The sequence below is a fragment of the Schistocerca gregaria genome, chromosome 4 (genome assembly GCF_023897955.1).
Source record: "Schistocerca gregaria isolate iqSchGreg1 chromosome 4, iqSchGreg1.2, whole genome shotgun sequence".
Classification (NCBI taxonomy): Eukaryota; Metazoa; Arthropoda; class Insecta; order Orthoptera; family Acrididae; genus Schistocerca; species Schistocerca gregaria.
The window spans coordinates 552,105,014-552,117,429 of record NC_064923.1 but is presented as its reverse complement, the minus strand read 5'-3'; the positions used below and the strand labels follow the sequence as shown (position 1 = coordinate 552,117,429).

Sequence of the window (12,416 nt, the reverse complement as noted above, 5' to 3'; positions counted from 1 at the left end):
AAGTTCATATCAATATAGGTCCGTAAATGTTTGGTTGCGAAGTTACGGCTAATAACATATTTTGCCTGAAATTTAGCAACTTCGCTAATATGAAGCCACCCCAAAAAGGTTTGAGGTTAAAGTAAAATACGAGTTCCATGCAATTTCCCAGTGTATTCATTAATGTACACTCTGTATCTTCCTTAACACTGAGCTTTCTCCTTTCCGGTTTAACATTAATTCACGTGTGCTATGGAATCAATAAAAGCAGATTATCTGACACATTCATACAGTTTCAGTTAACGTTACTACCACCATTTTTCCAAAATTAAATTCTCCACAACTTCTGTTGAAAACTTCGTGCAACTGTTTGGAATTTAAAAAACAAATCGGGCCAAGTAGCTAGTAAATTAAAAATTTTACGAAATTTCGTCTTTGCTTCCTTGGATATTCTAAAAAACTACTGCAGATACACGTCTGGGCATGTTTTATTAGGTTAACCAGACCAATAAAAACAAAATAAATGTAAATCGTACTTTACTTTAACCTCGTACAGTTTTGCGGTGGCTTCATATAAGCGAAGTTGCTAAATTTCAGGCAAAATCTTTTATTAGCCATAACTCTGTAACTAAACATTTGGGGACTTATGCTTATATGAACCTGTTTCTTTAGTTTTACTTGTACAATAACATATTGAAATATTTGCTTATATTCGTGAATCATCCTGTATATAAAATTATAAAGAATGTAGCAATCACTCGCGGAAACATAATTTATTTATCTTGTTGCAAATCGATTTCGACAGCTATCAGTTATAATCGGTGCATTTTTCTAACCGATACATGTCATAAGTAAAAGAAGTATTGTCGTTGGCAGATTTCTATTATTGATTTCATAATAGAAATCTGCCAATGACTGTACTTCTACTTATGGCATGTATCGGTTAGAAAAATGCACCGATTATGACTGATAGCAGTCGATGTCGCTTTACAACAAGATAAACAAATTATGTTTCCGCGACTGGTTGCTACATTCTTTATTATTTTATATTCCACGGTCGCTGCACAGAAAGGGAACCTTATGAAGCCCAACATTCACCCTGTACATGTTATGTGGAGTGGATGGGAAAAACGTGCATTCGCTGTTCGGCGATATTAAGCTTTCAGGTGAGGGCAATATATTTCCATGCAGATTTGGAGATTTTGCCTTATGTAGGCCATGGTTAAGGCGCGATCTTCGGGTTATATTTCCGGTGCACGGGTCATGCCTAAAACACATTGGGCAACATAAACAGAGAAACTCTGAGGAATTTTTTTTGTCAGTGACACGTCGCTGCAAGGTTCATGTCTCACAAAAGATGAGCAATTAAACTGCGTACAAGGGCACTAAAATCAATTCACGCAATGAAGTACCACAACGTATAGGGTGATGTGTTTGTGACGATTCATTTCCGTCACTAGTAGCCCCGTATTTGAACTGCCGCTCAGAGAGTCCAGGCTGGCGCACTTGAGCCGCTGGAGTAAGCCTAATGCATTCGGCGGTCTCCAAGTGCTGGAAGGGCGCTCCGTGTACTGGTTGAGCAGCACTGCACTCACGCCAGCCAAAATTTCCCTATGGAGCGATCAACCTGGTCAGATCGCTCGAACGAGGACGACGGTGCGGCCACACCTGGGTCTGCGTAGCATTTGGATGGCGTGTGTACCGTGTATTGAGTCCACAGGGCACATGTTACTGAGAATCAGCGGCATCGAGTATCGAGAGAAAGTTGCATGGCTTGAAAGCAGCTTCACTGCACCATTACAACTTACGGACATTGTATTGACTCAGAAGATGAATATACTACTCGTATTTTCTGTTATTTATGAGCGAGCGAAGTCAGAACATTCGTAATAACTGGCGAGGCTGGCGTTAGTGAGCGGTATCTAGTGCTTAGTTCAACAAAGCTTTATCTCTTGTTTGAAGGATCTCTTGGCAATTTAGAGTATCATCTGCTGTCTCACTTGCTAAAGGACATTGCTTATTGACTTCTTTTCTTGCTCAGCTGTGTTCAATCAATATTCCACAGGCTATGTTATTTTTCAAAAGATTTATTGGTGCAAAACTATCTGTTTATTACTAGAAAGTTTTTTATATATCTGTGTCGGAGTTGGATAACTTTTAAGAGAGTTGTCTCGTACTATTTTAATGACTGTGGTTGGTTTATTTCTTAATTAATAGCAAAGTACAAAGCTAATCTTCGGGTCGCTCTCCTGATAGAGAACTTGCGTTTAAAATTGTTTTGAGAAATAAAGAAATGTTAACTTACGATCAAACTGTTAAGCACACCACTCCATCTCAGTACGACCACTCCTTAAATCATTATTGTTACATGTGGTCCAGCTATTGGGAGGAAATGATGAATTACATAAAGCTTAGTATCTTGTGTACAGCACTACTGTATGCACATGGGAGATAAATGCTGTGCAGGTAGTGCCCATCAGTCCAGATGGAACGGAAAAAATAGATTTCTCTAAAGGATATTTTAGATGAAATTGATCTGGATAAGATGAATTCAAATCCTGGCCACAAGCTAAGATTGTAACTGCATTAGGTGAGAAAATGAAACATTTAAAAGGAATGGAGAACCTGACGGAAGAATTTTTATAAGAATTTGAGAACTTGTTTAATCCTTATGATTCATCAACAGCAGCTCCGATGTTGTAACACATAATTCCAACAGCGAACGAATCACCTGTATACCATTAGCCATATGCTGTACCTGCTCACATAGATTCAAATGGTTAAAATGGCTCTGAGCACTATGGGACTTACCATCTGAGGTCATCAGTCCCCTAGAACTTAGAGCTAATTAAACCTAACTAACGTAAGGACATCACACACATCCATGCCCGAGGCAGGATTCGAACATGCGACCGTTGCGGTCGCGCGGTTCCAGACTGAACCGCCTACAACAGCTCGGCCACGCCGGCCGGCTGCTCATATAGAACTGATGAAGGAGAGTCCATTATCCAACTTCTACTACGTAATCGTACAATTACTAATTTTGTAAGGAAGGTGGGAGATCTAGCAGTGGAGGGTATATAAAGCGTTTCGTGGGGACACGAAAAACGATTCAGTCCTTTTCGTAGTACGGAAAAGGAGCAGTTTATCTAACGGCCAAAAGGGCAAATCTTTGGCTTACGGACCAAAGGTGGAAGCATTTCTGAAACAGCTGCCTATAAACAGTTCGTGTGACCACAGAAGTTGAAGTAAACCGCACATGGCAAAATGACACTATCCAGAACCGATGCAAAGACAACTGCGGAACATCACAGGCCATAGATAACTGGGGTGAACGAGGGCTACAATAGTGTGTACAGGCGAACAGGCGTGCAACTGTTGAGCAGCTAACCGCCTAGTTGAATTAAGGGTTCACCAACAGCGTCTCCTCAACGACCTCCACAGCAGGTGCCTTGCTCACTTACCCATGCTGACTGCGGTTCATCGGCGACGAAGGATGGAATTTGCAACACAGTACCACAACTGGACTACCACTGAGTGGCGACAAATGGTCTTTTCAGATCAATCACGCTTTATGATCCATCGGACAGAAAGCAAAGATCTTGCAACAATACATGCAGTTTGCTTCTCCTGGGCGAGAGGGAACCTTCCAGCAGGACAATGCACGTGTCTCACAGTTCGCAGTGTGCGTGCGTGGTTCCAAGAGCACACGATACCGTACTCCAATGACAACCAATTTCCTCGGAATTAAACCAAATCGAGAATCTCTAGGACCACATCGATCGGGCTGTTCATGCCATAGATCATCAACTGGGAAGCCTAGGGAAACCTAAGGCAGTTGGCCCTGGTAATCGTGTCAACATGGCACCACATCCCTGTCGGTACCTTCCAGAAGTCACTAACTAAGTAACGTAAACAGGGGAGTCCAACGAAAAAGAGGCGGATGGAAAAAAGGAAGTGAAAAGTAAACTGTTTATCATTTCAGAAGTAATCGTAGTAACTTCACACGTTTAACCCACTGGTAGGCAAGACGGTCACTGCGTTCATGGAAAAATGTTGGCGTTTGCCTTCAGAACCAAGACTGCACCCAGGCGTCTGCCTCTTCGTCCAAAGCAAAGTCACCCCGCTTTGAGGCACGACGGTCGATGCCTCCATGGAAAAACATTTGCTGTTGCTTTCGGAACCATGATTGTACCCAGGCGTGCACCTGGTTCGATGTGGGCAAAGGGTAGAGCAGCTGCAGCAAGACGGCGTTCGTGAAAATTCTTTGTTCTTCCCAAAGTTTGATCAGTTGCAGGTACACACCCTCGCCCTTTACCGGAACCTGGAAACAACACACGTACTGCAGCGTGGTCAGGCGTCGATCTCGCAAACCTCGGCAACGAAGTGATGCCGTGAGTACGTCAGTATCCAGTACCTGCTGCGCTGAGCGCTGCCCGAGCCAGGAGGGACCTTGCATGATAATCATTACCAGTGGTGCTGAATGAGATGCTGTCACGTTGATCTTCAGCCGCTGTGCCGCCCGAGAGACGACCGTAATCTGCCCAGCAGTGATTGGTGACAGAGATGTAGGTTAGCGGTGAGCGGACCCCAGTCTGGCTGCTGGCTGTGACCGGTTGCCGTTAGCGGGCAGCCCAGCGGCTCGGTGGCTAGAAAGACCTCAGTTAGAACTTCGTTCCGTCCTGCGGTGGATGGACCCACCGGTAGACGGTCCTGTCAGGGTGACTGTGGAGCGTTACTGACCTCAATGGAGAGGCCTGCTGTTCGGCAGTGACTATGACTCCCCGATTCTGTGACCTGCCTGCCAGATGGCAATCATTTTATAGGCGTCAGAGTAAGTTTTTCGTGATGTTGTTACCAGTAATATCATGTATTAATCGTGCCGAAGTGTCCCTCGTTACGGTTATTAGCCAGGCATGACTGGCAGGTGGTCAGTTGCTTGGTGCCTCCCAGTGACATTGCTGAAATGGGCGTTTTTGTAGCATTGATCCTTCTCACTCTTGTGCCATTACACTCTTCCGCTCTTCAAAGAATTCGGACCGCCAAGTTTGTGCGTTGCTGAACCTGGGACCAATGAAATCGGAGAGTCATAGTCTGAGATCATTTTTATACGTTCTTTTTCTAACTCTTCGGTGGCTAAAAGAGATACACAAATACACTTAAGATATTTCCGCTGTTCATAACTTTACAGTTACTGGATAGCTCAGAAGGATAGCGTTAGTGCTGTAATCAAATACTAGGGTATCTGAGATACATTTTCACATTTAACTTCTATCCACTTTCATTTCATTCACTCGCTGCTTCCTACAGCAATCACCAAGCTGTATCACTGAGGAGTCCTTAACACATTGAAGGGCTGTGGCTTTGACTTTTTAGTCAGCAGCAGTCTCAGATCCTCTCATAGGACAAGGTTTTTTGGATTCCAGGCGTCTTACAACAGCAGTCCTGCTTGAGTTACCTGATATTATAGAATTACGTACTAGCTCTTTCCCACATATTACCTTCCTGAACCCTACACCAAACACATCAAGCATCACTCGTCTTCATAAATCTAGAAGTTCTATTTCCCACATAACACACTATCCTAATACTCTATTGCTGGGTTATGAAACAAGCACACGAATTTGACACTGAACGTAACATACTTAACATATGTCATCCGCAAATGTCACGAGAATTTTTGCCCAAACCCTAAATTTCCACGTCTCATCGCCAAAAGACCAACTCTGTGTACGGCGCTTCATGATCAGTATTTATTTAACCGCAGACGCTCTACCCCCTTAACTCATCTTTTGTTACGGAATAACATTTCCTTCTCGTCACATTTTCCTGAAACCCGATATGTTCTTCTATTACGACTCCTATTATCCTTCACACTGATACCGACAGTTATTTTAGGTAGATTCTGCTCTATTATGCCGACTGAACTTCGAAGAGTACGAGGCGTATAACGATAGCGTCTTGCTACGCTGTTTTGCGTCACTGTTCCATTATCAGAAGAAAGAAACCTGAACCGTAAGGCTCTCTTGCAATACTGATCTCTTTTTGGCCAATTAACTCTGTACCACTGCTTAAAATATTTTAGTAGAGAAAAGAATCACATATAAAACGAGAAGGAGTGCGGCGTAGAAACGGGAAGGAAAAGCTCTGCACATGACTCAGGCATTCTGTGGTCGTCGAACCACATATCTGTGAGGGCTTGCTGAAAAGCAGTGCCTACGAATATTTTATGTGAAAACTGTGGGAGGTCGTTTTAAATTTTATTCATCTGTCTCTATTCAAAGGGGGCCGACGCTTAAGATTAATGAACTGAAGTCTGGTAGGCGTCGATAAAATATCTGCGAAAGTGCCGTCCAAAACTGTGACTGGTGACGCACGAATTTTAAATGACTGTAATTTATCGCAATAAAATGAATATCAAATAGTGGCAACCTGGGGCAATGTGAATAACACAAAATCATAGATAACTAAACTACTGAATGGCACCCCTGGCAACTTTAATATCGTTGGCATACCGGACAAAAGGGTCGGGGAAGAAACTAATAATCTCGCAAGAAATTTGCATATAATCGTGGAATAGCTAGTGATTGTCGTAAGATTAATGGAGGTAGCTCATAGTAAACGGAGGAAAAGCGTCACACCTGTGGGTGAAGTAGAAAGCAAATTGTTCATTACTGACGCATTTTGTCTTGAAAGTGAAGCCTGAAATTACAAAAAGTATAATACAAAAAGTGACTCTAATTTCTCTCTGCCTCATCTTGTGACTGTGAAGTAATCTCACCATGTACGTATGTATTGAACTGGGGACCTAGAAACGATGGAGAGGCTTCGTCCCCGACGTAGCCGTGAATTGTTCACAACCCCACAACAGACTACAGCAGTCCGCCCACCCCACCGCTGTCCCACACCGAATCCAGGGTTATTTTGCGGTTCGGCCCCCCAGTGGACCGCCATCCCCCCCTCCCTCCCTCCCTCCGGGAACGTTTCATTCCAGACGAGTGTAACCCGAATGCTTCAATGTTTGCGTGGTAAAGTAATGATCGTGTACGCGTAAGTGGAGACAGAGTTTACGCAGCAATCGCCGACAGAGTGTAACTGAAGCGGAAAAATTCGTCGAGGCAGATGGAAAACCGCCTTTAAAACGATGCAGAGGCTAGCCGCACACCGGTCCTCTACACTAATCCGCCTGGCGGCTTCGTGCCGGGGACCGGCACACGTTCCCGCTCGGGAAGCAGCGTGTTAGACCACACGGCTAGCCGGGCGGGCTAATCTCATCATAGTATTGTTCCTGGCGATTCAAGTAGCTATAGAATCGATCACTGGAACCAACGGCCCTCGCCAGCAGCGAGGCAGCATCAGCTCACGAATCTCTGCAGTAGCTCTCAGCATCAAAGGCAAATGTGGAGGCACCAGATCTCGATTTTAGTGTGAGAATTACACTTTCCCATCTGATCTACAATCAAACTATGAAGTAAGAAGAAACCTCAGACTGCCGCCTTTTCTGTTTTTCACAGCGCTTGATTGGCTCGGCTCTGAATCTTCCAAGAGCTGACCGATCAAACTGGTCTTTACAAAAACTTGTATCCTTCCCCTGACTGGATACTCAGTGAATTGTGTCTGCCATACTCTCCTGAAATATTCACATCAGTCGCTTTGGCAAATGGAGCGCTGTACCTTGTCACCGTCAAGCGTCATTTTCTAACTTAAAATTTCTTTACGTAGCCAGAAAGGCAAGTTTATCATCAATCAAATTTACAAACTCAGAGTTGTCAAAGTCACCCACGATTTCAGAGGCCTAGGACCGAGTGACCCTACACATCACTGAGATGTTTATTTTAAGCTTTCTGTACGTTTCTGGAGAAACGGCCACTTTTGACATCTCATATAAAAGGGTGTGTCTGTGGCTAAATGTAGATGAAGATGAAATGGGTGATATGATACTGCGTGAAGAGTTTGACACAGCACTGAAAGACCTGAGTCGAAACAAGGGAGTAGACAACATTCTCACTGCATTTCTCGGTCGTAAAACGTTTCTCTCTATGGAAGCTGCGATCTGCGTATCACCCTTGGTGGCTTTTACAAAACCTTTTCCTTGGGGGGGGGGGGGGGGGAGTGGAGGGGGGGCACTCTCTCTCACTCTCTGACAGCTGGAGCCAGTGTGCGTCCCTACTCATCGCCTTGTGGTGCTTTCAGAATTTCCCGGTGCTACAATACAAGCAAATACGAATTAAGAACGAGTGAACATCAAGACTGCATTAGTTACCTACTAACAAATATTATTACTTTGGCATATCAAGTCTATTGGCGTGAATTAAGTACACTGATTAAATGATAGTTTGTTTAATGATTTGCGTATGTGGCAAGAGCTCATTTGGAAGCCCAGTTCTAAGCAAAGAAGGGAAAGCAGAAAGGTGGAAGGAGTATAACGAGGGTCTGTACAAGGGTGATGTTCTTGAGGACAATATTATTGAAATGGAAGAGGATGTAGATGAAGATGAAATGGGTGATATGATACTGCGTGAAGAGTTTGACAGAGCACTGAAAGACCTGAGTCGAAACAAGGCCCCGGGAGTAGACAACATTCTATTAGAACTATTGACAGCCTTGTGAGACCCAGTCATGACAAAACCCTACCATCTGGTGAGCAAAACGTATGAGAGGCGAAATACCCTCAGACTTCAAGAAGAATATAATAATTCCAATCCCAAAGAAAGCAGGTGTTGACAGATGTGAAAATTACCGAACTATAAGTTTTGTAATCCACGGCTGCAAAACACTACCGCGAATTCTTTACAGACGAATGGAAAAACTGGTAGAAGCCGACCTCGGGGAAGATCAGTTTGCATTCCGTAGAAATATTGGAACACGTGTGGCAATACTGACCCTACGACTTATCTTAGAAAATAGATTAAGGAAAGGCAAACCTACGTTTTAGCATTTGTAGACTTAGAGGAACCTCTTTAGAAATCTGTAGGTGGCAGGGGTAAAATACAGGGACCGAAAGGCTATTTACAATTTCTTCAGAAACCAGGTGACAGTTATAAGAGTCGAAGAACGATGGAAGGGAAGCAGTGGTTGGGAAGGGAGTGAGACAGGGTTGTAGCCTATCCCCGATTTTATTCAATCTGTATATTGAGCAAGCAGTAAAGGAAACAAAAGATTAATTTAGAGTAGGTATTAAAATCCCTGGAGAAGAAATAAAAACTTTGACGTTCGCCGATGAGACTGTAATTCTCTGAGAGACAGCAAAGGACTTGGAAGAGCAAATAAACTTAATGGACAGTGTCTTGAAAGGAGAACATAAAGAAAAGCAGAACGAGGATAATGGAATGTAGTCGAATTAAGTCAGGTGATGCTGAGGGAATTAGATTAGGAAATGAGCCACTTAAAGTAGTAAATGAGTTTTGATATTTGGGCAGCAAAATAACTGATGATGGTCGAAGTAGAGAGGATATAAAATGTAGACTGACAATGGCAAGGAGCGCGTTTCTGAAGAAGAGAAATTTGTTAACATCGAGTATTGATTTAAGTGTCAGGAAGTCGTTTCTGAAAGTATTTGTATGTAGTGTAGCCATGTATGGAAGTGAAACATGGACGATAAATAGTTTGGAGAAGCTTTCGAAATGTGGTGCTACAGAAGAATGCTGATGATTAGATAAGTAGATCACATAACTAATGAGGAGGTATTGAATAAAATTGGGGAGAAGAGAAATTTGTGGCACAACTTGACTAGAAGAAGGGATCGGTTGGTAGGACATGTTCTGACGTATCAAGGGATCACCAATTTAGAATTGGAGGGCAGCGTGGAGGTTAAAAATCGTAGGAGACCAAGAAGTGAATAAAGTAAGCAGATTCAGAAGGATGTAGGTTTCAGTAGGCACTGGGAGATGAAGAGACTTGCACAGGATAGCGTAGCATGGAGACATGCATCAAACCAGTCTCTGGACTGAAGACCACAACAACAACAACAACAACATGTAGCAAGGCGGCTTCTGAAAAGCTTTCCCACCACAAAACTCTTCAAACTTTTTAAATAACACCACTTTACTAACATTATACATCTTTATTCTTCATTTCTGCATATTTGCCGTAGTCTACCACTAGAGGACTCCTCATAGCAGCATGTAACATGGCAGTATGTAATGTGACTGCGTCGTAGCTTGAGAAACAGCGTGCCGAAATCGAGTTTCGAATTCGAAGTGTTCATCCTCGCATGGAGCACGCTATCCTTCAGCACGGCAGTTCCAGACCACGACTGAGTGCTGCGACATCTGCAACAATCTGACGCCTGGGGTTCACTGTCATCGATCATCCTCCATAGTCCCGACTTGGCCCCATACCATTTTCACCTGTTTCCAAAACGCAAAGAACATTCGAAAAAGTGACGCTTTTGCCATTCGGGCACCCAGGTTCGTCTTTGAGCAGGCGCTCCTGTCTGTGATGCAGGCACTCCTGTCTGTGATGCAGGGTCAAGGGTAACCGCAGCCATGGTCTCCAAGCCGATAGTCCATATTGCTGCAAGCGTCGTCGAACTGTTCGTGCAGATGGTATTTCCCTCCTGAACCCACCGATCCCATATTCTGCTAACAGTCATTGGCTCTCGACCAACGCGAGCAGCAATACGATAAACCGCAATCGCGATAGGCTACAATCCGACCTTTATCAAAGTCAGAAACTTGATAGTACGCATTTCTCCTCCTTAAACGAGGCATCACAACAACGTTTCACCAGGCAAGGCCTGTCAATTGCTGTTCGTGTATGAGAAATCGGTTGGATACTTTCCTCATGTCAGCACGTTGTAGGTGTCGCCACCGGCGCCAACCTCGTGTGAATGCTGTGGAAAGCTAATCATTTGCGTATCGTAGCATCTTATTCCTGTCGGCTAAATTTTGCGTTTGTAGCATGTCATCTTCGTGGTGTAGAAATTTTAATGGCCAGTAATGTATTAGATATGGTACATCGAGAGAAAGGGAGTGGGCTCAAACTCAGGGACAATGGACACAAGGGCCTACCAGAATGCACATACTGCTACTTATTTTTGACTGCGTTGCTGATGACAGTAGCTCATCTGCCAGTTACACTTCTGACCGCAAGGTGCAGCTACCTGTGTGCAGTGACCGCAACGGATGCGTTGTCAGGATGGGGTTTGGCTCTTGCACCGGCTCATTGTGAGTTCCATCTGTTTATGAGGGTTACAGGAGTTACTCGGAGGAGATGTTGGCTGCAGCAAGGCGGTGCCCCCCCCCCCCCCCCCCCCCCCCGTCATGTGGCGCAGCCTGGCGTTGATCTACGGCGTTCTTTGTGCTGTGGGCACGCAAACCTCAGTGGCTGAGCGATGCTGGGAAGATGTTAATTGATAGCTGCTACGGTCAGTGCGGCTCGAAAGGGGAGCGCCCTTGCGTGGTAAACATTCCCCGCAGCGCTGCGTCAAGCGCTGGCGCGGTGGTCTTGAGCCGCTGTGCCGTTATCGAGGCGTCTGGGAACTGCTAGTCTGTAGTGACTGACAGAGGTGTAGACGTATTTGTGAGTGAAACCCGATCTTGAGGCTGGATAACTGCAATTGACGCTGATGGTAGCTCCGGCCGTTAGCTAGGAGGAACTCAGTACGAACCTCAGACCATCAATGCTGCGGCTGGGTCTCTAGCAGACAGTCTTCACAGGATATCGATGAAGCGGTAGCGAGATCATGGTGGAGGTCGACTCTGTGACGGTGTTCAACTCGATGGCTTGCCAATTCGATGACCTGGTCAGCCGGAAGGCTAGCATTTATACGTAAAAAAGCGGTTTTGTTGTGTTGTTGCTGCAAGTGTTCTTTTTGTGGCATTGAGCCCTCTTTTCTACGTTTGCGTCAGTGCAGTAACATTTAAGACCTAATTTCTTTACCGCCAAAGACTGCGATTTTACGACTGTAATTAATTATGTATATCTCGATTTTTTGTCAAAATCTGCTACATTCGAATTCACTCCTTATGTGATGTGTAGCAAAATTCATCGCTGGTAGAGAAATAATCAGATCGTTTCTTGATACGTGCAGTAACTAATTGCCATAGAGAACGTTTCTCACGTTGGGAATATTGTATGTATATTGTATGTTAATCGTGAGCTGGCCAGTTGGTCACGACAAGCTGCCAGTATGTACTTTGAAAGAGATCGGGTATTACGTGCATCTCTTTGAATTTCTACAGATGCTTCTAGCAACACAATTGTTATAAAACTTGGTATAGCATTTTGTGATAATAATAATGAAGTTTAGTTTAACATCTACAATAATTCCTGGAATACAAGAAATCAAAGAAAATACGTTATTTATAACTTTCCATGACAAAGAACTTCCTGACATATTAATATATGTCAACGTCAGTGAAGAGCCTTAAATAAATATTAGTCGACCACAATATTGGGAGTGAGGGCGCTTCGGTCGGCATATCGTGCGTTTT

At 44.1% G+C, this 12,416-nt stretch overlaps 1 protein-coding gene across 1 annotated transcript in view; it reads right to left on the bottom strand.

The window, feature by feature from the left end:
- Window positions 1–12,416, bottom strand: part of LOC126267806 (sodium/potassium/calcium exchanger Nckx30C) — a 1,385,039-nt gene that overhangs the window by 749,408 nt on the left and 623,215 nt on the right. The gene's annotated exons all lie outside the window — the stretch shown is intronic.